Source organism: Ictalurus punctatus, chromosome 16 (assembly GCF_001660625.3).
Source record: "Ictalurus punctatus breed USDA103 chromosome 16, Coco_2.0, whole genome shotgun sequence".
NCBI lineage: Eukaryota > Metazoa > Chordata > Actinopteri > Siluriformes > Ictaluridae > Ictalurus > Ictalurus punctatus.
In genome coordinates this window covers 11,323,367-11,344,850 of record NC_030431.2, presented here as the reverse complement: position 1 = coordinate 11,344,850, position 21,484 = coordinate 11,323,367, and the positions used below count along the sequence as shown (strand labels likewise).

Below are 21,484 nucleotides of genomic sequence, written 5' to 3'. Positions count from 1 at the left end.
ATCTGAATAAGTGGCTTGTATTATCCTATATTCCACTCTGAATCTTACTGTGATCCAGTTGGGGACTTCTGGAGCTTCATGATTAAATTTTTGTACTGGATCTCCAACTTGGGTGCAGGTGGTTTGGACACAGTTTGAAGTATGCTATCCACCATTCTCCCGTTTCTATATAGGCAGATAGAGGTTCCAGGATTGGAGGGGTCTGAGAGTGGGACAATGATAAACCTGATTCGCATCTCAACTTTATTAGCCTAAACTTCTGAAAAGAGAATGCTTATCTTTTATCTTCTCAACTACTTCATGATTTTGAAACCAAACATGGAAATCTTGGTCAACTGACTCAGGAATGGCTGACAAGTTTTTAAAATCATCTACTTTCAGAAATTTAGTCAGAGTTGACAAATATGGGTCTTCATTCTTTAGAGAGGTGAAGCAAAAGCACACCACAGTATCAACATTGGGATAAATGAGAACGTTGCCAAACAGGGCTGAGTATTTTACAACTGGGGCACCACTCACTTGCTGGGTGTAGAGAGTCAGCAACTTTTGTTCACCCTGATTATATTCTAACCACTGAGTCAGCTTCTCAGCTCTAAAGGGGTACATCTGATGGATAGTTAAGATGGCTGCCCGTGCCTGCTCCTTCTCCTTTCCACACCAAACAGCAAGAATGAGCTTACGCATGGCTTTTAGAAACACTGCATTGTAGTCTACTAGCATGTCCTGAAATGTCTTCAGCCTCAGTCTGACCTCCTGGAAATCATTTACGTTTGTATTTGTAATTAGGTCATTGCATAGATTCTCTGCATTACCCAGTTCTTCCAATACTTCTATTTTTGAAATCAATAGCTTATGAATCTCCCGCTCAAGTATAGCTGCTTTATTATCTAATAGTGCCAGTGGATAAAGCCAAACCTTCATTGGAACAGCATCATTTTCTTCCCTCTCCCTGAGCAAAGACAGAAGTGTCTTGTACACCTGCAGAGCCTCCATGTATGTAGTGGGGTTTAGCTCAAGCTCATAGTCACCATAAAATGTACATTTGATATTGTCAGACAATTTTTTTCTTTATCATTCATGCTTAGAGCTCCACCTACCTCGACGGAAAGTGAAGGAATCTTAGTGACCATTACATTTAGGTTTCCCTCGATTTCTTCATTTCCCTCATTCTCATTGGCTGTTAGATCGAACACCATGAAAGCCTGAGCTCCATACAGTTACAGCTGTAACAACATGGGTGGCAGTTCCATCCTCAAACACTTTTGGGTAAGTGATGTTGCGCAACTGGTTCATTGTCATTTTGCTGTCTGGCTGTACTGCAGAGAAACCCAGCTTTGATGTGCTGAGGATTTGTTATCGTGTCCCAGGCTTAGCCATCAACATCCACCAAATCACCCAGGATGCTAGCTTTAAGTGAGGCATTCACATCTAGGAGTTTGGCAACATTCAGATGTGCCTTGGGCTATCGACATGAATCCACACAATTATGTAGTGATTCTTTATCCCATAACGTAATACCTGAAATGAACAAAAGATTGGAAATGATACGTCTATCACAAACTGCAACAGTCAAACTATTAGCTATGTTTTAAAATGAATTGTCAGATCAAAATTGTTTTTGAAAGTGACTGGGTTCTGACTTCTTTCTCTATACACTGTCATGCATGATTCTTTTTCTTTTCATGTTCTCACTTTTAAGCCTTTGTTTAAACTGGAAGTATAATTGTAAAAGAAGTTCTCATGCAAAAGAGTGGAGAATTAAAGCATACACTAAACTAAGTTAGCAAATTATTCATATTATACGCCACTTCTGGCACAATACTTGTTCCACAATGAATGTACTGTGTTCACCACAAAGTTTGTTTCATAACTAGCTTCAGCAGCATTGTAACATGCTGAAGAATAAATGTTACTATGATGCTCAGCACCTTGAATATATGTGGGCAAATAAGAATACTGCAGGACCAGGGCTGCCACAAAACAACTGTTCGGCCCCAGGGGCAAGATCATAAACCTTCAATTGCTTGGATTGTATCCTCTCATTTATAAATCACTTTGAAATCAAATTATTCAAAATCAAATCATATGCTAAATGTAATAAATGCAGGTAAGCAAACAAATATAAAGCAATAATTTAAAGCTCATGTTGTTAATCACTTAGTAATATGATTTACAGTTATGTATCTTATTAATACTTGACAGGATTGAAGGCAACCTTGCTTTTATCAATTATTTGGGTGGCTTATTTTTAATAAATGCTTTAGTAATGTTGAAATGGAACATTTGGAACAGGTAAATTACTATGTGGCCATTGAGATAACATTTATTTAACAGTAAAATAACACTTGTATAATCGTATGTTAGAGACTACAGGACATTTACCAGCAATGAAGGTGTTACTGTGGCAGTCATACAAAGTGGCAGGTATCTCAATGATCTTTGGGTCCATAACTGTTAAGAATACAACTACTAAAAGTTTCATGGCATAAGATCATTCACATTGTTTCTATTTAAAACCAGTACTAAAGTGCAGAGAGAGAGTCTATGACTGTGTCAGAGAAACAATGTCTGTAGCAGCATAATAATAACTATAACATTAATAATATAAAACACACTAAAATTAATAATATTAGAAGCAGTGATAGTAGTAGAGTACTATTACTACTAGAGTAGTAGAGTTATCTCACCAAGTCTGTTTTTTCTCACAGAGAAATAATTTAAATTATTTTTCCAGTCTCACCATCTTAACCAGCTTCCTTATATTTTATCTGTGGTTTGTCAGACATTTATAGTCTTGATAACTTTTTTAACTCAGTTAAAAAAAAAATCACTACCAATTACAGCAAATAACCTATTTTAAGCCTGATTCTGATCCACCCACTTTAAGACTGCAAATCCTACAACTTCTGTTAGTGAGTATCATCCCCAGACTGTTTCCATTAAACCCAAACCATTGGAAGTGGCCCGAGGTGATAGATTAATTTGAGTCTAATGAGGAATTTTGAGCTTGTGTATGCCACAGTTTGCAATCTGCAGATGTCAATTCTCAAGCAAAATAAGCATTGTTTCCTCCATTGCTTATGCAGTGAGAACCATTCTGGACTTCGGGAGGAAATGGGGTTACTTCCCATACACTGGGAGGCTTACAGTCCAGAATATAATTGGGTACAAGGTGGCTGCGGTTAACATGCTGATAATGATGGAGGACACATGTTCACTGATTTTGCACCTCAGGATTCACAGCTTCCATGTCCTTCCCAAGTTGAATCACCAGAGTATTAGTTCCAATAGACAGACTGTGTTTTTCAAGCAGATTCATGCTAACATGCTATCATGCTTTGCTGAAATCCTGAGATCCAATTCCTCATTTTAACACTTGCTTCCTGACTAAAGGATGTTGATTAGTTGCAACATGGTTAAGCATTTTGTACATTGCATGAACTTTTAAGAACTATTAGCTATCTCATACAAACCACTGAATTATTTTAGTTTTTTTTTTAATATCTAGCCATGGATATGACACTCATAGTAAGTTAAGCTTAATTGGATTTTATAAAAAATTTATTACAACTCAGTGCTTCAGTTGTTTATATAATAATTTACTGTACATTTACCAAGATAGTATTAAAACAGATTGTCTTTACATAGAAAAGTATTTGATATGGGTTATAAGTGTATAGAAGTTCTCTTGAGAAAGCACTTGATTAGGGATATTTGAAAACAAAATATGTAAGTAAATGAGCAGTCTCAACACAGAGCCTAGAGGAACTCCACATTTTATTACAGTCTTTTAATATATGGTTGGTTGCTTCTTCATTTTATCTCAGGGAGTTTTCCCTTGGCTCTGTGGCCTCTGGCTTGTTTATTAGGATCTACATATGAATATACTGTGAATCTAATATAAAGCTGCCTTGTCACTATTTATACCTACTGTTAAAGGTGCTGTATGAATAAGATTTAATTGAATTGAATAGTATATTAGCCATAATTCCACATATGCCAGACCCATATCACCCTGCAGCTTTTGCCTGGTTTCCCACTGAGGCTAAGCAGGGTCAACCCTGGCCAGTACCTGGATGGGAGACCTACTGGGGAAAACTAAGGTTGCTGCTGGAAGTGGTATTAGTGGTAGTAGTGAAGCCAGCAGGTGGTGCTCACCCTGTAGTCTGTGTGGATCCTAATGCCCCAGTAAATTGAAGGGGACACTATACTGTAAAAACACCTAGGTCTTTTGGATGAGACTCTCTGTGGTCATTAAAAATCCCAGGACACTTCTCATAAAAGAGTAGGAGTATAATCCTGGTGTATTGGTGAAATTCCCCCATTGGCCCTTATCTATCATGGCTCCCTAATAATCCATCCCCGAATTGGCTACATCACTCTCCTCCCCACTAACAGCTGGTGTATGGTGGGCGTTCAGGCACACTATGGCTGCCCTTGCATCGTCCAGGGGGATGCTACACACTGTTGGTGGTTTGAGTAGATACCTCTCCCTTCCATGTAAAGCATTTTGAGTGTCTATAAAAGGGCTATGTAAAGTGAAGGAATTTATCTCTATCAGTCAAATTCATCATTATTTCACTATGTTCAAGTACATACCCTCTGATAATTCACTGGGCATTTTAAAAAGTTAATTATAATATATATATATATATATATATATATATATATATATATATATATTATAATAACATATAGGCACTCTCACCCACTGTCCTGTGATTTCATATTGCCCTATTTTTAAACATCAGTTATAAGTGTATAGGTGTTCTCATGGGAAAGCACTTGTTTGATGTACTTTATAATAATATCATTTATAATAATAATTTTTTTAAAAATTAGCAACCATCGATGATTTTAAGTAAATGAGCAGTCTTGCCAGAGAGCCTCAGAGGACAATAGTTTATTACTGTCTTAATACAAATAAAATAAATAAAATAAAAATACAAAATAAGAAACTTTTGTAAGCAAATCTTGTTACATTTATTTTACACTATCGTTCAGTAATTCCAAATCACCCACATGTTTGTGTTATAGCAACTCTGAAATACCTAGAACATTTTTCTCCATTTATTTACACACACACAGGTCCTCCCAACATTCTGATAAATAAGCTGAAAAGTGTGTGTGTGTGTGTGTGTGTGTGTGTGTGTGTGTGTGTGTGTGTGTGTGTGTGTGTGTGTGTGAATAAATGGAAAATTCTGGTTTTGACTTTGTTCTTGTTTTCGACCTCGTCCATGCCTTGCCTTGTTTGGACTGTTTGTCTGATTGCCTGACTTCTGCCTGTCTTTGTTTATTGATTTCTGCCTGATCCTTTGGACTTGTACTTCTTGTATTAAACTACCTAACCTGCACTTGCTTCTGTCTCAGCTTCCATTGTGACACTATGTACTATTGTGAATAACATATGGGTTTATGCGATTTGCAAATCATTGTATTCTGTTTTTGGGTGCATGGTGGCTTAGTGGTTAGCATGTTTGCCTCACACCGCCAGGGTTGGGGTTTGATTCCTGTGGCTCTGTGTGTGCGGAGTTTGCATGTTCTCCCTGTGCTGTGGGGGTTTCCGCTGGGTACTCTGGTTTCCTCCTTTATTAGCAGTAGACGTAGCACGGTCTTGCCAAGGAGTGCCACCTCTGGTGACAAGTATGTAGTTTAGTTGTTGTCTGTAATTTTTTAATGTTAAAGAAGTTGCTATCTGGTTTGAAGTCAACAATCAGTGCATCCGGAAAGTATTCACAGCGCTTCACTTTTTCCACATTTTGTTATGTTATATCCTTATTCCAAAATGGATTAAATTCATTATTTTCCTCAAAATTCTACAAACAATACCCCATAATGACAATGTGAAAGACGTTTGTTTGAAATCTTTGCAAATTTATTAAAAATAAAAAACAAAAAAGCACATGTACATAAGTATTCACAGCCTTTGCTCAATACTTTGTTGAAGCACCTTTGGCACCAATTACAGCCTCAAGTCTTTTTGAGTATGATGCTACAAGCTTGGCACACCTATTTTTGGGTAGTTTCTCCCATTCTTCTTTGCAGGACCTCTCAAGCTCCATCAGGTTGGATGGGGAGTGTTGGTGCACAGCCATTCTCAGATCTCTCCAGAGATGTTCAATGGGCTTCAAGTCTGGGCTCTGGCTGGGCCACTCAAGGACATTCACAGAGTTGTCCTGTAGCTACTCCACTCCTTTGTTATCTTGGCTGTGTGCTTAGGGTCATTGTCTTGTTGGAAGATGAACCTTTGCCCCAGTCTGAGGTCCAGATCACTCTGGAGCAGGTTTTCATCAAGGATATCTCTGTACATTGCTGCATTCATCTTTCCCTCGATCCTGACTAGTCTCCCAGTTCCTGCTGCTGAAAAACATCCCCACAGCATGATGCTTCCACCACCATGCTTCGCTGTAGGGATGGTATAGGCCAGGTGATGAGTGGTGCCTGGTTTACTCCAGACCTGACGCTTGCCATTCAAGCCAAAGAGTTTAATCTTTGTTTCATCATGGTCTGAGAGTCCTTCAGGTGCCTTCTGGAAAACTCCAGGTGGGCTGTCATGTGCCTTTTACTGAGGAGTGGCTCCTGTCTGGCCACTCTACCATACAGGCCTGATGGGTGGAGTGCTGCCGAGATGGTTGTTTTTCTGGACGGTTCTCCTCTCTCCACAGAGACACGCTGGAGCTCTCTCAGAGTGACCATCGGGTTTTTGGTGACCTCCCTGACTAAGGCCCTTCTCCCCTGATCGCTCAATTTGGCTGGGCAGCCAGCTCTAGGAAGAGTCCTGGTGGTTCCAAACTTCTTCCATTTAGGGATGATGGAGGCCACTGTGCTCATTGGGACCTTCAGTGCTGCAGAAATGTTTCTGTACCCTTCCCCAGATCTGTGCCTCGATACAATCCTGTCTCGGAAGTCTACAGACAATTCCTTGAGCTTCTTGGTTTGGTTTGTACTCAGACATGCATTCTTAACTGTGGGATCTTATATAGACAGATGTGTGCCTTTCCAAATCATGTCCAATCAACTGAATTTACCACAGGTGGACTCCAATCAAGTGGTAGAAACATCTCAAGGATGATCAGTTCAAACAGGATGCACCTGAGCTCAATTTTGAGTGTCATGGCAAAGGCTGTGAATACTTATGTACATGTGCTTTTTTTGTTTTTTATTTTTAATAAATTTGCAAAGATTTCAAACAAACTTCTTTCATATTGTCATTATGGGGTATTGTTTGTATAATTTTGAGGAAAATAACGAATTTAATACATTTTGGAATAAGGCTGTAACATAACAAAATGTGGAAAAAGTGAAGCACTGTGAATACTTTCCGGATGCACTGTAAATGCCATAGTCACTCTGCAGGTTTTTGATCAAATGTGATAACACACTGTAACACAAAGATGTTGTATAATACAGTGACAAGTATCTCTATATCCTTGTGGGTCATATGTCAGGCAAAAGTCATCATTTCCTCATGGAACTGCTACAGGATCCTGAAGGTCTTTGTTGGCAGTCATAGTTTCACTAAAGTTTTCTATTCACTGTATTCATAGATAAATCTATAAGGAAATGAACAGATTTGGATGTTATATGCATTTTTCAGTCTTATCTTGGTTAGCACTTTACCTACTATTGACATGATGGAGATCACTCTAATGTTGCCACATTGTGATTTGTCACCTTTGCTTTTATACATTGTGACTACATTTGTAACTTTCCACTTGTGTGGGATGCAACCTGTCCTCTATGGTTCCTGAATGAAACAATGGAAAACTCAAAACTGGTTTTGAGCAGATACAAATGCAAATACATTTGAAAGCCAAATGTCTTTTATTTGGACTTCGTGTAAGCTATTGAAAACTTTTCCAATGTATTTTACCTATAGGCTTAGGGGCTAGGGCAGGGGTCCTAAACCTTTTGGGCAAATGACCCCAAATGGACAATATGAATTTTTTGTGGCCCTAAGATTTGACCACCCTAATATTTTTTTAAACTCCAGAGCTATAATTTAGGACAGTAACATTTGAACATTTTATTATGTTAGTAGCATACAGCATTTATTTTTAACATAAGTAACTAAAAATATGGAGTTAATCTTGTACCAAAAGTAAAATAAATAAATAAAATCCACAAGCAAAATATTAATGATCAAAATGGTTAAATATTTTGCAAATGCAAGCAATGCAAACAAATCTAAATAAATTTTTTAAAAAGATTACTTCTGATTCATACTCTCATTTTGCACATTTTTTAAAGGGGGTGGGTCTTAGAATAAGGCGTTCACCTTAAATCTCTTTTGGTCATCTGATTTTGGAATGGGAGGTGCTCTGTGGGTTAGCCATGCTGTAACGCTTGAGTGTTTTAGGGTTGCCCAGAGACTGAAAAATAAGAGTGAAATGGCCGAGCTTGGGGAAAACAGTGAGCCAGAAAGCAGCAGCATTGGTATACACACACTTAACAAATGGTCCACAAACAGTACACTCTGTCCATACATGAATGAGAGTAAGGGAGAGTACAAAGGAAAACACTCTGAAGAGTTACAATAAACATAAGGAAATAAGACGCAGTTACTTTTCCTTACCCACACGCAGTGCAGGTTGTCACACACAGCATAAAAGAGAAGTGTCTTAAAGCCTAGCTACAGTTACACTAACTGACCATTACAACTCCTACCCCATTAACGATGGAGCATCTTCTGACATGGTGGAACGAATGGAGTTGAGTGCTCAGCAGCAGGGAAACTGTATTGTAGTTGCATTAAAAAATGTGACAAAAATAATGGGTAGCTACTGAATTGTTTTTGCACAAATTTCTTTATCATACAAGTGTCTTCATTACATCCAGTTAAGTAGTAGTTTAAAAAGCTAACTAGGTGACGAGGTGGAAGCTGGCTTCTTATTCACCATCTTCTTATTCAACAGCTTCTTATTCTTATCATTTTTTCCACTTTCTACCTAATTCTATACCATTATCATATCATACCCATATTATTATATTTTGTCAGCTTTTTTAATGAAAATATAATACAGTTTTCCTGCTGAATTCTGCTCCATCTCCTCTTCCATGTCAGAGGATGCGCCCACCTTTAATGGTGTGGGTGTGGCTAACTTTCCTAATCCAAAATCAGTTGACCAGCAGAGATTTAAGGAGAATGCTTTGTTCTAAGACCCACTGAATAAAGCTGAATAAAGCCATCTGTTCTTTCACTATAGACCAAAACTATAATAACTTTAAATAGTTTTTTAAGTGTATTCCTCTTCAGGCTCCAGAGCTGTGAATTGAATGAAAAGGAACTGCAGACAGACAGTTAGAGAGATACAAATTTGACTTAGACTTTGGGTGTTAAAAAAGGATCATGACTCTAGTGAATATGAAATTTTCAAGAATTTTACAATACAACACAAAAATGTTTTTTTTGAGTGCATCATGATAATATTTTATAAAAAATAATGGAAAGTAATAATCCAGTTTAACTCCTTAAATCCACTGTGGCCATGTTCACATGTACATTTCACACACCTTTACAGCATATTGTGTTCTGCAGACTAAATCATTCATAATAATAATGAAGGTACTCAAGGAACCAGCCAGGTCAGGCTAAACTTGATCTTGAGCTTATTTATTAGTAATACTTGTTTTTTGTTTTTTAATAATTATAATAATTAATATTATGTTTTTTTGTGTTTTGTTTTGTTTTGTTTTGTGTTGCTATAAATTAATACACAGGCTCACAACCTAGGAGCATGGAGTGACCGCTCTCCGCTGAACATCAACAGCTCCTCTGTGGAGATTGTCAAGAGCACCAACTTCCTTGGTGTTTACCTGGCAGAGAACCTCACCTGGTCCCTCAACACCAGCTCCATAACAAAGAAAGCCAACAGTGTCTCTACTTTGAAGTAGACTCTAGTAGACTCTACTGTGAAGGCTGAGAAAAGACCATCCCCCACCCCCTATTCTCACCACATCCTACAGAGGGACTATCGAGAGCATCCAGAGCAGCTGCATTACTGCCTGGTTTGGAAATTTCACCTTCTGGGATTGCAAGACCCTGTAGTGGATAGTGAAGACAGCTGATAGACACTTACACCACACGCTGCATCCACAAAACCACCAGCATTGCAGATGTCCCCACACAAACTCTTCACCCTCATGCTGTCTGGCAAAAGATACCTAACGGCCAGACTGTGTACAGTTTCTTCCCCCAGGCCATCAGACTCCTCAATACTCAGAGACTGGACTGACAACACACACACACACACACACACACACACACACACACACACACACACTCAACTAAACACCATCACTCCCTTCGCAGTTTTTGCACATGTCTGTATTGACTACCTGCATTTTTTGCTGCTACTGTATTTATAACGATATTTACAATATTTAATTTCTTGTCACTATTATGATCTCTTCCTGGCTGCCACCGCAAAAACTGCTATGTCCATATATGGTTTAAGTTTATCTGCTGAATAATATAGTATGTTATATTTGCATTCACATCATTTTTATTATACAGTTAATCTTTTGCACTACCTGTTATATCTGACATTTACACACTAAAGCTGTGTACTGGCCAGCATTACACTGTACTGTAACTATTGTCCTGTTTTAGTAGTTATTGTACTGTCTTGTGCTGTTTGCACATGATTTTCCGTGCACTTGAGTTCTTCCATTCCAACCTTTGCAACCCATGTCTTTATGGACAGGGTTTGTGCACAGGGCATTGTTATTCTGGAACATGTTTGGGCCCCTTAGTTCCAGTGAAAAGAAATTATAATGCTGCAGTGTACAAAGCTATTCTATACAATTCTATGCGTACAACTTTGTGGCAACAGTTTTGGGAAGAACCACATATGGGTGTGATTGTCAGGTGTCCACAAATTTTTGGCAATATAGTTTATATAGCAAAAAACAAAACAATAAATCTTGACAGGCTGTGTAACCATGCCCATAACAATCTGCAAAAACAATAAAGAATAGCACGAACTATATCAAGGATAATCATGAGCATCTGAACTATCAGTGAAAATGATTATATCTATAAACCCTATAAGTATAAAACTATATCACCCTTGTTCAGCCATTTACCTGTTTTTTATGTCTGAAACTAGAAGGAATAATTATTTTACATATTTCCATGTAAGCATGTGTCCTGTGAAATTTCCCAGTATAAAGGAAAAGAGTCTCTTGGGTGTTATTCTGTTTTAATATTGTGACTTTGGATAAACCATTTCTGTTCTTGTGTCATCTGTCCAGATTTCTTTGGAAGTGATCTGTTAGATTTCTCATTGTGTAGATTCCCAAGAACTTTGCAGTAAAGACCAGCAACACATCAGTTCATGGAAAATACAGTTTATTTGCAATACAACATAGATTAAAATGTTAGGTATGTTATACATAAATATTGTTAAGCAATTCAATATTGCATTCTACACCTAGAATATCTCATTTTACTTTCTAATATAATTTACCCTGTGCAACTATCCCAATTCCGTCCATTGATGGCTTAGTTTTGGAGTTTAAAAGTAAATTGAAGAACCTTGGAGTTATTTTTGATGCCAGTCTGACATTTGATCCTCATGTGCAGAACACTGTCAAAACATTTTGTTTTTTGCTTTTTTTTTTTACCTAAGAAGGTATGCAATATCTCCCTACATATATGACCACACAGATCTTTGGAACAAGGTAGGCAGGTGCATGTGTTCACAGCCTTATAAAGATGCTAACTGCAATTGCTTCGATATTTTTAATGGATGATAAACTGTTTAAAATGAGCAATGGTGTGTACCTCTTCTGGGGACAGTAGGCGGAGCATTTGAGTGTTTTAGTGTTTGCAGAAGCATCACTCTTCAGTACGTCAAGCTGCTCTAGGAGCTCTTCTCTTTTTCCTGTCAGACCAGAGAAAACTGCAAAAATTGTTCAGGAATGGTTTGAGGAACATGACAAAGACTTCAAGATGCTGACTTGGCCTCCAAATTCCCTAGATCTCAATTCAGTTGAGCATCTGTGGGATGTGCTGTGCAAACAAGTCTGATCCATGGAGGCCCCACCTCGCAACTTACAGGATTTAAAGGATCTGCTGCTAATGTCTTGGTTCCAGATACCACAGCATACCATCAGAGGTCTTGTGGAGTCCATGCATTGAAGGGTCAGAGCTGTTTTGGTGTGCTACAAGGGGAACAAACACAATACTAGGCAGGTGGTTTAATGTTATGATCAGTGTATATAAAAAAAAATCTTACTATGAAAATTTATTTTAGCAGTTTTAAAAATAATGGCCTGTGAACTTGGCATTTGGGACCATTTCATAAGTATAAAGAATTATTACAATAATGAGATAAAGGTGTAGGAATGCAGAAAGTGTAAATTTGCCTGTATCCAAAGAAAGATTCCAGAAACATAAAAACTGCATCAGAAAAAAACATTAAAGCAAAATGAGAGTATGAATCAGAGGTAATGTTTCTGAAAAATGAATTTTGATTTGATTCTCATTACTTCTATTTGCATGTATTATATTTATTTTGCTTGTGGATTCTATTATTTTATTTGAAACATTTGGCATAAAATTAATTCTGGATCAAAACCAAAGGAATATTCCTTGCACTGATTTACCAAACTAGTGGGAGGTGTTATAGTTGTGGGAAGGTGTTATAGTAAAATAATCCACACTGGGGTGGTGTAATATGGCCAGGTGCAGAGGAGCCTGGTTTATACTGGTTTACACCATGCAGAAACAGCAGCAAGCAGGGCAAGTAGCATTGTTCACACAATCACCTGCATAATATGTATATATACATATATATATACATATATATATATATATATATATATATATATATATATATATACATATATATATATATATATATATATATACATATATATATATATATATATATATATATATATATATATATATATATATATATATATATATATATATATATATATGAGAGAGAGAGAGAGAGAGAGAGAGAGAGAGAGAGAGAGAGAGAGAGAGAGAGAGGGGATTTAATGTAGCATTCACTAGATGGCACGTCAAAGCCAAAACATTCTGTGTGTCAGGTTTCCATGTCAAACTATAAAATATAGTGATTTCATGCACAGAGATGTAAGAGCTCTGTGTCTCCCATAAAAACTTTCCGCCATGGTCTTGACTGTTGTCATTCAATTTCAAACTGAAAACTCTGACCTTACATTCAAAGTATTTACTACTCTATAATATCCAGAAGACTATAACAGGAAAACTGGTTACTGTTTGTACTCAATAATGGTTTAGCACATAACTGTGTACTAGATTTGTGACACAATGCTAGTTTGTTTAGCGGAGGTAGATGAATGGGGCAGTTTATCCGATTTTATTGCACAATTCCTATATTTGTGCAGTGCCTCCAGATACTAAAATAGAGTTTGTAATGAATTAAACTCAGAGTTCTCATGCATTTCAAAACGCTATACTGTTCTACCTTTTTGCTTAAAATACACATGAAGGGTGCAGCTTCAAGACACACAACAATAAAAAACATAAAATGAAAGCTAGGAATAAAATGTGTAGGTTTGAAGGAGCTTATTTTTAGAGAAGCTCAGCATGCACAGCTGAAGTATGGCCCCTTATTTGGTAGGTAGCTGAGTCATGTCACAGCTGTTTGCCTTTTATATTTATGTTTGTCTCCACCACCTTCCCAATCACTACAGCAACAAGCCTGAGAAAGATGGTTAGGGAACGGTGGGGAGGGAGACTTCAAACTCATTATTAGGGTAGTTTAATGATCCATTCAGCCCAGTTTCTAATAAAAAATATGTGAAGAATAACTCATTTGTTCTTGGCTATATATCATATGAGTTAATTAATAGTGTTATGCTAGCCTACATACATTAGATACAGGGAGTTAACTTCATTAAAATAATTTTTCACTATAAGTTTATTGTTAAATGGGTGTATTTATGACAGCGACAGGCAAGTTCTAAATAGCAAAGCCTGGCACAATCTTTGGAGAGCAGTTTATAGAAAGGACGGGCAATTTATTTATTTATTTATTTATTTTAAATGCACAGACTCAGGACAAAAATGCCTATACCTATTTCTTTTAAGAAGACAAAGTCCACAATATAAAAAGCAACATACAAAAATAGGCTAACAAACATAAAGGAACATAGGTGCCCCTAATAAAAAGGTGGGGCTGGTAGTTTGTTGGTTTGGGACAGGGTAGAGGTAAAAATCCTTGCTAAGACCAGGGTCCAGCACGTGAACTTACCTCGCTCCCTAGGGTTATCTTAACTAATTTCATATATCGTTACAGAGACATACATTTCTTGATTAAATGAAAATACACACACACTGCGAATAATTTCATTGAGTCTAACTGCTGGGAATTTGGGCAGAAACATAGGATGTAGGCTAATGTAAATGTATTAAAAATAGACAATAATAAATCAGACCAGATATTCAAAGATGATTTTTTATATAGCTGGAAACAGCAATAACATGATGACAAATCAGAAAATTTAAGCTTCATGTAAAAATCCCTTTACAGCAACATAGTCACCATAAATTGAACAAGTAACATAATGTAAGCCTCATCTTATTTACATCATGATTGTCATGATTTGGAGGCGGAGACAGATGCAAGTGCAAATAAAGAGTTTAATAACAATGAAAACAAACACAAAAGAAGCTATGAACATGTGGAAAAACACTAAGGCAGGGATTCCCAAACTTTTCCAGGGCAAGACAAGGCCCCCCAAATGGAATTATCATTTGACCAAGCCCCCCCTTTTGTAAGATGTCTTTAAAACACATTAAAAATACATACTTCTGAATATATCCCCCCTTTTTTTATGAATAATTACATCTTTACATTATATTACATTAGGAATTATATATATATATATATATATATATATATATATATATATATATATATATATATATATATATATATATATAAATCATGTATTTATTTATTTTTCGTGCCCTCTGGCGGCCCCCACTTTGAAAACCACTGCACTAAGGCAAAGAAAAAACATCAAACAAAGACCATGAACTCTATGACAGAAACGATGGCAGAGAAAGACAAACATAAGGCAACCAGTTTAGTGCAAACTGTGGCTATAAATACCCGTAAGTGCTCGTTAACAAGAATGAAGGTCCGGTCCAGGTGGTCATGTGACATGAAGGTGTGGTGCAGTGGCTGCTGGGAATTGTAGTCTGGAGTCCCTTCCGGGATATCCATGACAATGATAAGCATAACCTCTCTGACTATTTAAGACAATGGCCAGTCCAGTTGCAAAACTAAAATGCACATGCACTACCAAATATTAAAAATAAATAAATTCACCTCTCTAGTGTCAGGAACTGCGAGCAGGGATGGATGCAAGTGCAGTTTAAACACTTTAATAAGGACAAAGGCAGAGATGTCCAAAACGTAAGGAAGGTCAAAGTCAAAACACAGGTGTGGGTCAAGCGATGTCTAAACAGGATAAACCAGGCAAAACAAAACAAATGGATCGAGAGAAAGGCAATATATCAAAAAGCTATAAGAACATACACAGGCAAAACGGCTTGGTAAAGTCAGATATGAGATACAGTAAAACTGAATGTTCACTTTGAGGAGAATATAGTGAATGAGAGTATCTTACTGTATATAGTGTGTGTGTATGAGTGTGTTTGATTGAAATCAGGTGTGTGATCAAAAGTCTGGTGATTGGGAGTGAGTTAGCTGCCATGGTTTCTGGGAAGTGTATTCCAGAGCGGCCATATTTGTTGGCCGCAGTGTGTTCTTGAGTGAGTTTGTGGTCCTGACAGAGCTGAGAGCACAGTTAGTGGCTAATGGTCCTGGAATGACTGGTTTTAATTGGTAGACATGGAAAGTGGGTGAAATACAACAGTGTAGTGGGAGATCAAGCTTTTAGGTGATGTGGTTGATCTGCTTGCGGATCTTGTATGGACCAATGTACCTGTTGTTTAGTTTTCTGAAAGGTTGGGGGTGTCTGATGTATTTGGCTTGCCAGCCAAACCCAATCTCCTGGCTGATAGCAAGGGTTCTGCCCTCAGTGTCGATCGGCTTTGGCTATGTGGATTTCGGCTATCTGTTCAAGTTGTTTGTGTGCATACTCGCATACCTGCTCACTCCTATGAATTCAGCCATCCACTGCTGGTGAATCTGTCTGGTTAGTGTTTCAGTGGAACAGGGGAGGCTGGTACCCCAAGAACACACTGGAATGGTGTTATCTGAGTGGAAGAGTACCGTAGGGAGTTCTTAGCATACACCACCAATGGTAGAAACTGGAACCAATCTCCCTGGTTCTCAGGAATCACCTGACCTCCTGATTTGCCAGATGATTGTTCAGCACAAACATTCGGTTCAGAGGACAAGAACAAGAAATTTAGCACTTGGGTTATGCAGGCAATGGCTTGGATAGTCTTCCAGTCCACAGCACCCAAAAAGCAAGATGGTAGAAGAACTGGCTCTTCACTGCCCTCTCTCGGCTTGGTAGCATGCATAGGTGAAAGTGTGATTGCGGGAGAGTGAAACTCATTCTTGCATAGAAAAGTGAGCAGTGTGCTTGATGGGGGTTCCATTGTTTTGTACTTCAGAGCTTCTCCAGGTTCTTGTGGTCAGTAAAGATGATGAATGGGTGCTCAGCTCCCTCCAACCAATGACATCACTGATCCAAGGCAAGTTTGACTGCAAGCAATTCTTGCTTACCAAAGTCATAATTTTGCTTTGCTGAGGACAATTTCCTTGAAAAAAGCCAGTGGGTGTACAGTAACCTGGGCTTCTTACCAAATTGCTGAGAGAGGACTGCTCCTACCCCTGTCTTGGATGCATACACCTTGAAAACAAAGAGCTACAAAGGAACGTGGTGTTTAAGTATTGGTGCTGTGATGAAAGCTGTTTTGAGTTGCTGGAAGGAGTTCTCTGCTGAGGGGATACAGGCCAGGTGTTTGGCTCCCTTACTGAGCAGTGATGTCAAAGTATGGGTTATAGTACTGAACCCTCAAATAAAGCACTGATAAAAAATTGTCAAAGCCTAAAAATCTCTGTAGGTCCTTTATTGTCTTTGGTGTTGGCTAGTTAGTCAATGCAGTCACCTTGGCCTGGTCTGTGGTGACCTTTATAGGGTTAAAGATGTACCCCAGAAATTAAATGGTGCCAGAGAAATTCACAGTTCTCCCATTTGATGTAAAGTTGATGTTGCAGGAGTCACTGAAGAACCTGCCAAACATTATGCACATGGGTCTCTAAAGAGTGAGAGTAAATCAGGATGTTGGCTATGTAGGCGACAACAAATCTTCCCAGCATGTCTCTAAGAACATCATTGATGAGGCACTGGAAAATGAAGGTGATGCTAGAGAGCCCATAAGGCATTACCAAATACTCATAAAGAGAGTGTCAATAGGGATACTCATCAAGAGGATTGAGGTGCACATGTATCATCTTAGATCAAAGGGGAATCTAGAATTCTTATATCTGTGGTTGTTTAAGTCAATTCAATGTCTTGTTTCAGGCAGGCATGGAACAACTTTTCCAAATCAGGAGCTTGAGTTTGCAACACTGATTAATCTGGGCATGTACAGTGTAAATTGAGCTACCCATTCATTCATTTAGTATCTTCAGTAGCTGCTTTATTCTAGCGAGGACTGCTGTGAATTTAAACTTATTTTTTATATTTTGGATATAGAACAAAATTCATTAGGCCTGCAGGAACAGGATGGATTGGTCAGACTTTCTGCATGGGCATGCTGGAGTGGACAATATTTCTGCATGGGAAGGCTGGATTGGACAAACCTTCGGCAGGAGTAGGCTGGATTGGTCAGACTTTGTGCAGGAGTGGCCTGGATTGTTCAAACCTTCTGCAGGAACATTGTTGATTGGCCAACAGTGTCTGCTGGGGTAGGTGGGATTCCCTTTGAATACATTCAGGAGCAGGCCAGTGTACAGTGGGGGAAATAAGTATTGAACATATCAATATCAATATCAACATTTTTTATTCACATGAAATTTTCACCAGACATCAGTATTAACTCAAGAAATCTACAAATATAAAGAATTCACATTATGTGTAATGACACAGGAAGAAACACGTTAAGAACATGCTAAGAAAAAGCATTCGAACATGCTAAGAAAAAGCAGTTCTCCCAGGCAACGTAAATCAATTAAATTAAATTCAGCTGGGTTAGTAAATTGATGGTCTATAAAAAGGCTTTTCATTACCAAGGTGTCACGCAAGAAACATCTCATGATAGGTTTAAGCAAAGAGCTCTCCCAGGACCTTTGCAACCTTATTGTTGTGAAACATACTGATGAAATAGGATACAGACATATATCAAAACTTCTGAATCCTCCCATAAGCACCACTGAGGCCATTATGCGCAAGTAGAAGTAACTTCATTCCGTCATCAACCAGCCACAGACAGGAGCTCCTTGTAAGATTTCTGACCAGGGAGTCAGAAGAATAGTCAGAAGAGTAGCCCAAGAGCCATGGATCACTCAGGAAGAGCTCCAGAAACACTTGGAGGCAGCAGGTACCATCGTCACAGAGAAAACAATAGGCAATGCATTCCACTGTCAAGGCTTCTCCGCACTCTTACCCCGCAAGACTCCATTACTAAAGAAAAGGCATGTCGAAACTTGTTTAAAGTTTGCTACAACTCATTTGGACAAGCCTATGAAATACTCGGAGAGTGTAGTCTGGTCAGACGAGAGCAAAATTTAAGTTTGTGGCTGCCATACTACACACCATGTTTGTAGAAGAAATGGCACTGCACATCACCCTAAAAACACTATAACAACAGTGAAGTTTGGAGGTGGAAGCATCATGGTGTGGGGCTGTTTTTCACCGCATGGCACTGGCAGACTTTATATAATTGAAGGAACGATGGATGAAGCCTTTTACCAGGAGGTTCTTTTGAAGAATCTGCTGCCATTCACAAGGATGATGAAGATGAGACGTGACCTTCCAGCAGGACAACGATCCAAAGCATACAGCAAAGGAAACTCTCAATTAGTTTCAGAGAAACAAATCAAGGTGTTAGAATGGCCCAATCAATCACCTGACTTGAATCCAACTTAACAAGATTTAAAGACAATATGTTTAGAAGAATGGGCCAAAATCACACCTGAATACTGTGGCCGATTAATTTCTTCATACAGGAAGCGTCTTGAAGCTGTCATTGCAAACAAAGGCTTCTCCACTAAGTATTAAATAAATTTCAGTTAGCATGTTCAATACTTTTTTCCTGTGTCATTCCTCTTTATTACATAAAATTTTAATTATGGAATTTAATGTTTGGATTTCTTTATATGTGCAGATTTCTCGAGTTAATACTGATGTCTGGTGAAAATTTCATATGAATAGCCTCATTGGAAATGTTGATGTGTTCAATACTTATTTCCACCACTGAAAGTGTCTAGTTTGAGGCCATAATTTGCCCACATATTGCAAGCCAAACTCCCCTCAGCCTAAACTGCTGGTGGAGATTAGACAAATCGTGATCATAGGCCTCTCACCTTCAGGATCAGCTTCCTCTCTTCTCTCATCTACTGTTCTAGGCCAGTATTAGACTGACCTCAGTCTGCACTACTAGGTTGTGTGTACTCAAGATTTTAGATTTCCTATGATTGCCATACCTCATAAGGAATGGAACAGAAGAAACAGTTCATTCTATTACTCAGAGTATCTGAGAAACTAATCTTGTCAGCAGACATCTTGGTCCTCCTCATATGCAGTCACCTTATCCAGTCACCAGAGCTCCACATAATCATCTGCTGTTTTCAGTCCCCATGGCACCCACCTTGGCTCTTGCATGTTCTTAAACCTTATGATCTTAAAAAGAGCATAGAAATACCTGTACATTTAAGGATTTACATTTACGATTTATACAACTCTTGGTTAATTTCTAATGGCCAATTTGGTGAAATTTTACACAACATGTACATAATAAACTAATGACTCTCAATGCCAAGTACAACTGAGTTTAGAATCACTATTATAAATGTGTTTCTTAACAGCCTCCAGGGAGGCTCCTGGCTCTGAGCCCTGATGTTTCTGGCAGCGGCACTTGCCTTCAAAGTATGACTCATTATGATTGTGCTTCCAAAATCCCTTACCGCCAATCTCTACACTGCCTCTAAATATACAGTCCCATTTTTGCTCTTTTCACTGCAATATGACAGCAGCTCATAGGAGTGAAAATATACTGGTATTATATGATAAGGAAATATAAAATGGTTATAGCATCAATGTTAGGCTATATTGGCATAAATTGTGACATCATTAAAGTATAATACATATATGTATCTCCATATGTGATGTGTCCTTTAAAATATGCAGCCTATTTGTAGGCTGTATCCTAATGTATCCTAGCAATTTCCAAAACCAAACAATTTATTACTTCCACTGCTACTGCTTAGTTACATTATTTAAAGCCATCCTCATTGAAAATATAATTCAGGGTGCATTAATATGTTCCCTACAGACAGGCATGCTCTATTCACAGATAGCAGGTGTGTTACATTCCAAGTTACTGCATGTGCACAAATAACTGTAAATACCTACCTAGGAAAATAAGTATGATATAATATAGTTATATTATTATTATTATTATTATTATTATTATTATTATTATTATTATTGTTGTTGTTGTTGTTTAACATCTTCCCAAATTCAGCAAAGGGGTCAGCAGAAAACTGTTAAAGAAAAGTATACTTTGTAAATGCAAATATTTAAATCTTTCTTCTATAATATTAAGAGTATTTACCATTTTTATTATATTAGACAGGGTGGTATTGCATGAAGCAAGCTAATAAAATCCAGGTTTATTTGAAATTTTAACTAGCTAGCTAGATATATATATATATATATATATATATATATATATATATATATATATATATATATATATATATACACCAATTGAATGATCATGGAATTCTGATGGGTGTTTGAGACCCAAAAAACATACATATATACATATATATACATATACACACACATATATATATATATATATATATATATATATGTTTTTTGGGTCTCAAACACCCATCAGAATTCCATGATCATTCAATTGGTAAGGGATTTATATGCTCACTGTGACTGTACATAGGTTAGGGTCACGGTTGACTAACTTTGATTATAGAAATTCTAATCCCCTGTTCTGAAAGCAACAACTCCATATATATACATACATACACACACACACACACACACACACACACACACACACACACACACACACACATATATATATATATATATATATATATATATATATATATATATATATATATATATATATATAGGTGGCGCAGTGATGTTTTAATACAAGAAAATATTGATCAAGTAAAAAAGTGAGTTTATATAGTTATGTAAAATCTATTTTATACGTTGAGTGATTAAAAGATTTTATGGCTTAAACTAATTTTCATTAGTTTGGCGGTAATATTTTTCCTAAATTTAGCACATTTAATAGTTTCAA

The 21,484-nt window shown here is 37.5% G+C and overlaps 1 pseudogene; it reads right to left on the bottom strand.

The window, feature by feature from the left end:
- Window positions 1-44: 44 nt before the first annotated feature.
- LOC108276654 (cytolytic toxin-alpha-like) lies at window positions 45-3,319 on the bottom strand (annotated as a pseudogene).
- Between the last annotated feature and the right edge of the window lie 18,165 nt (window positions 3,320-21,484).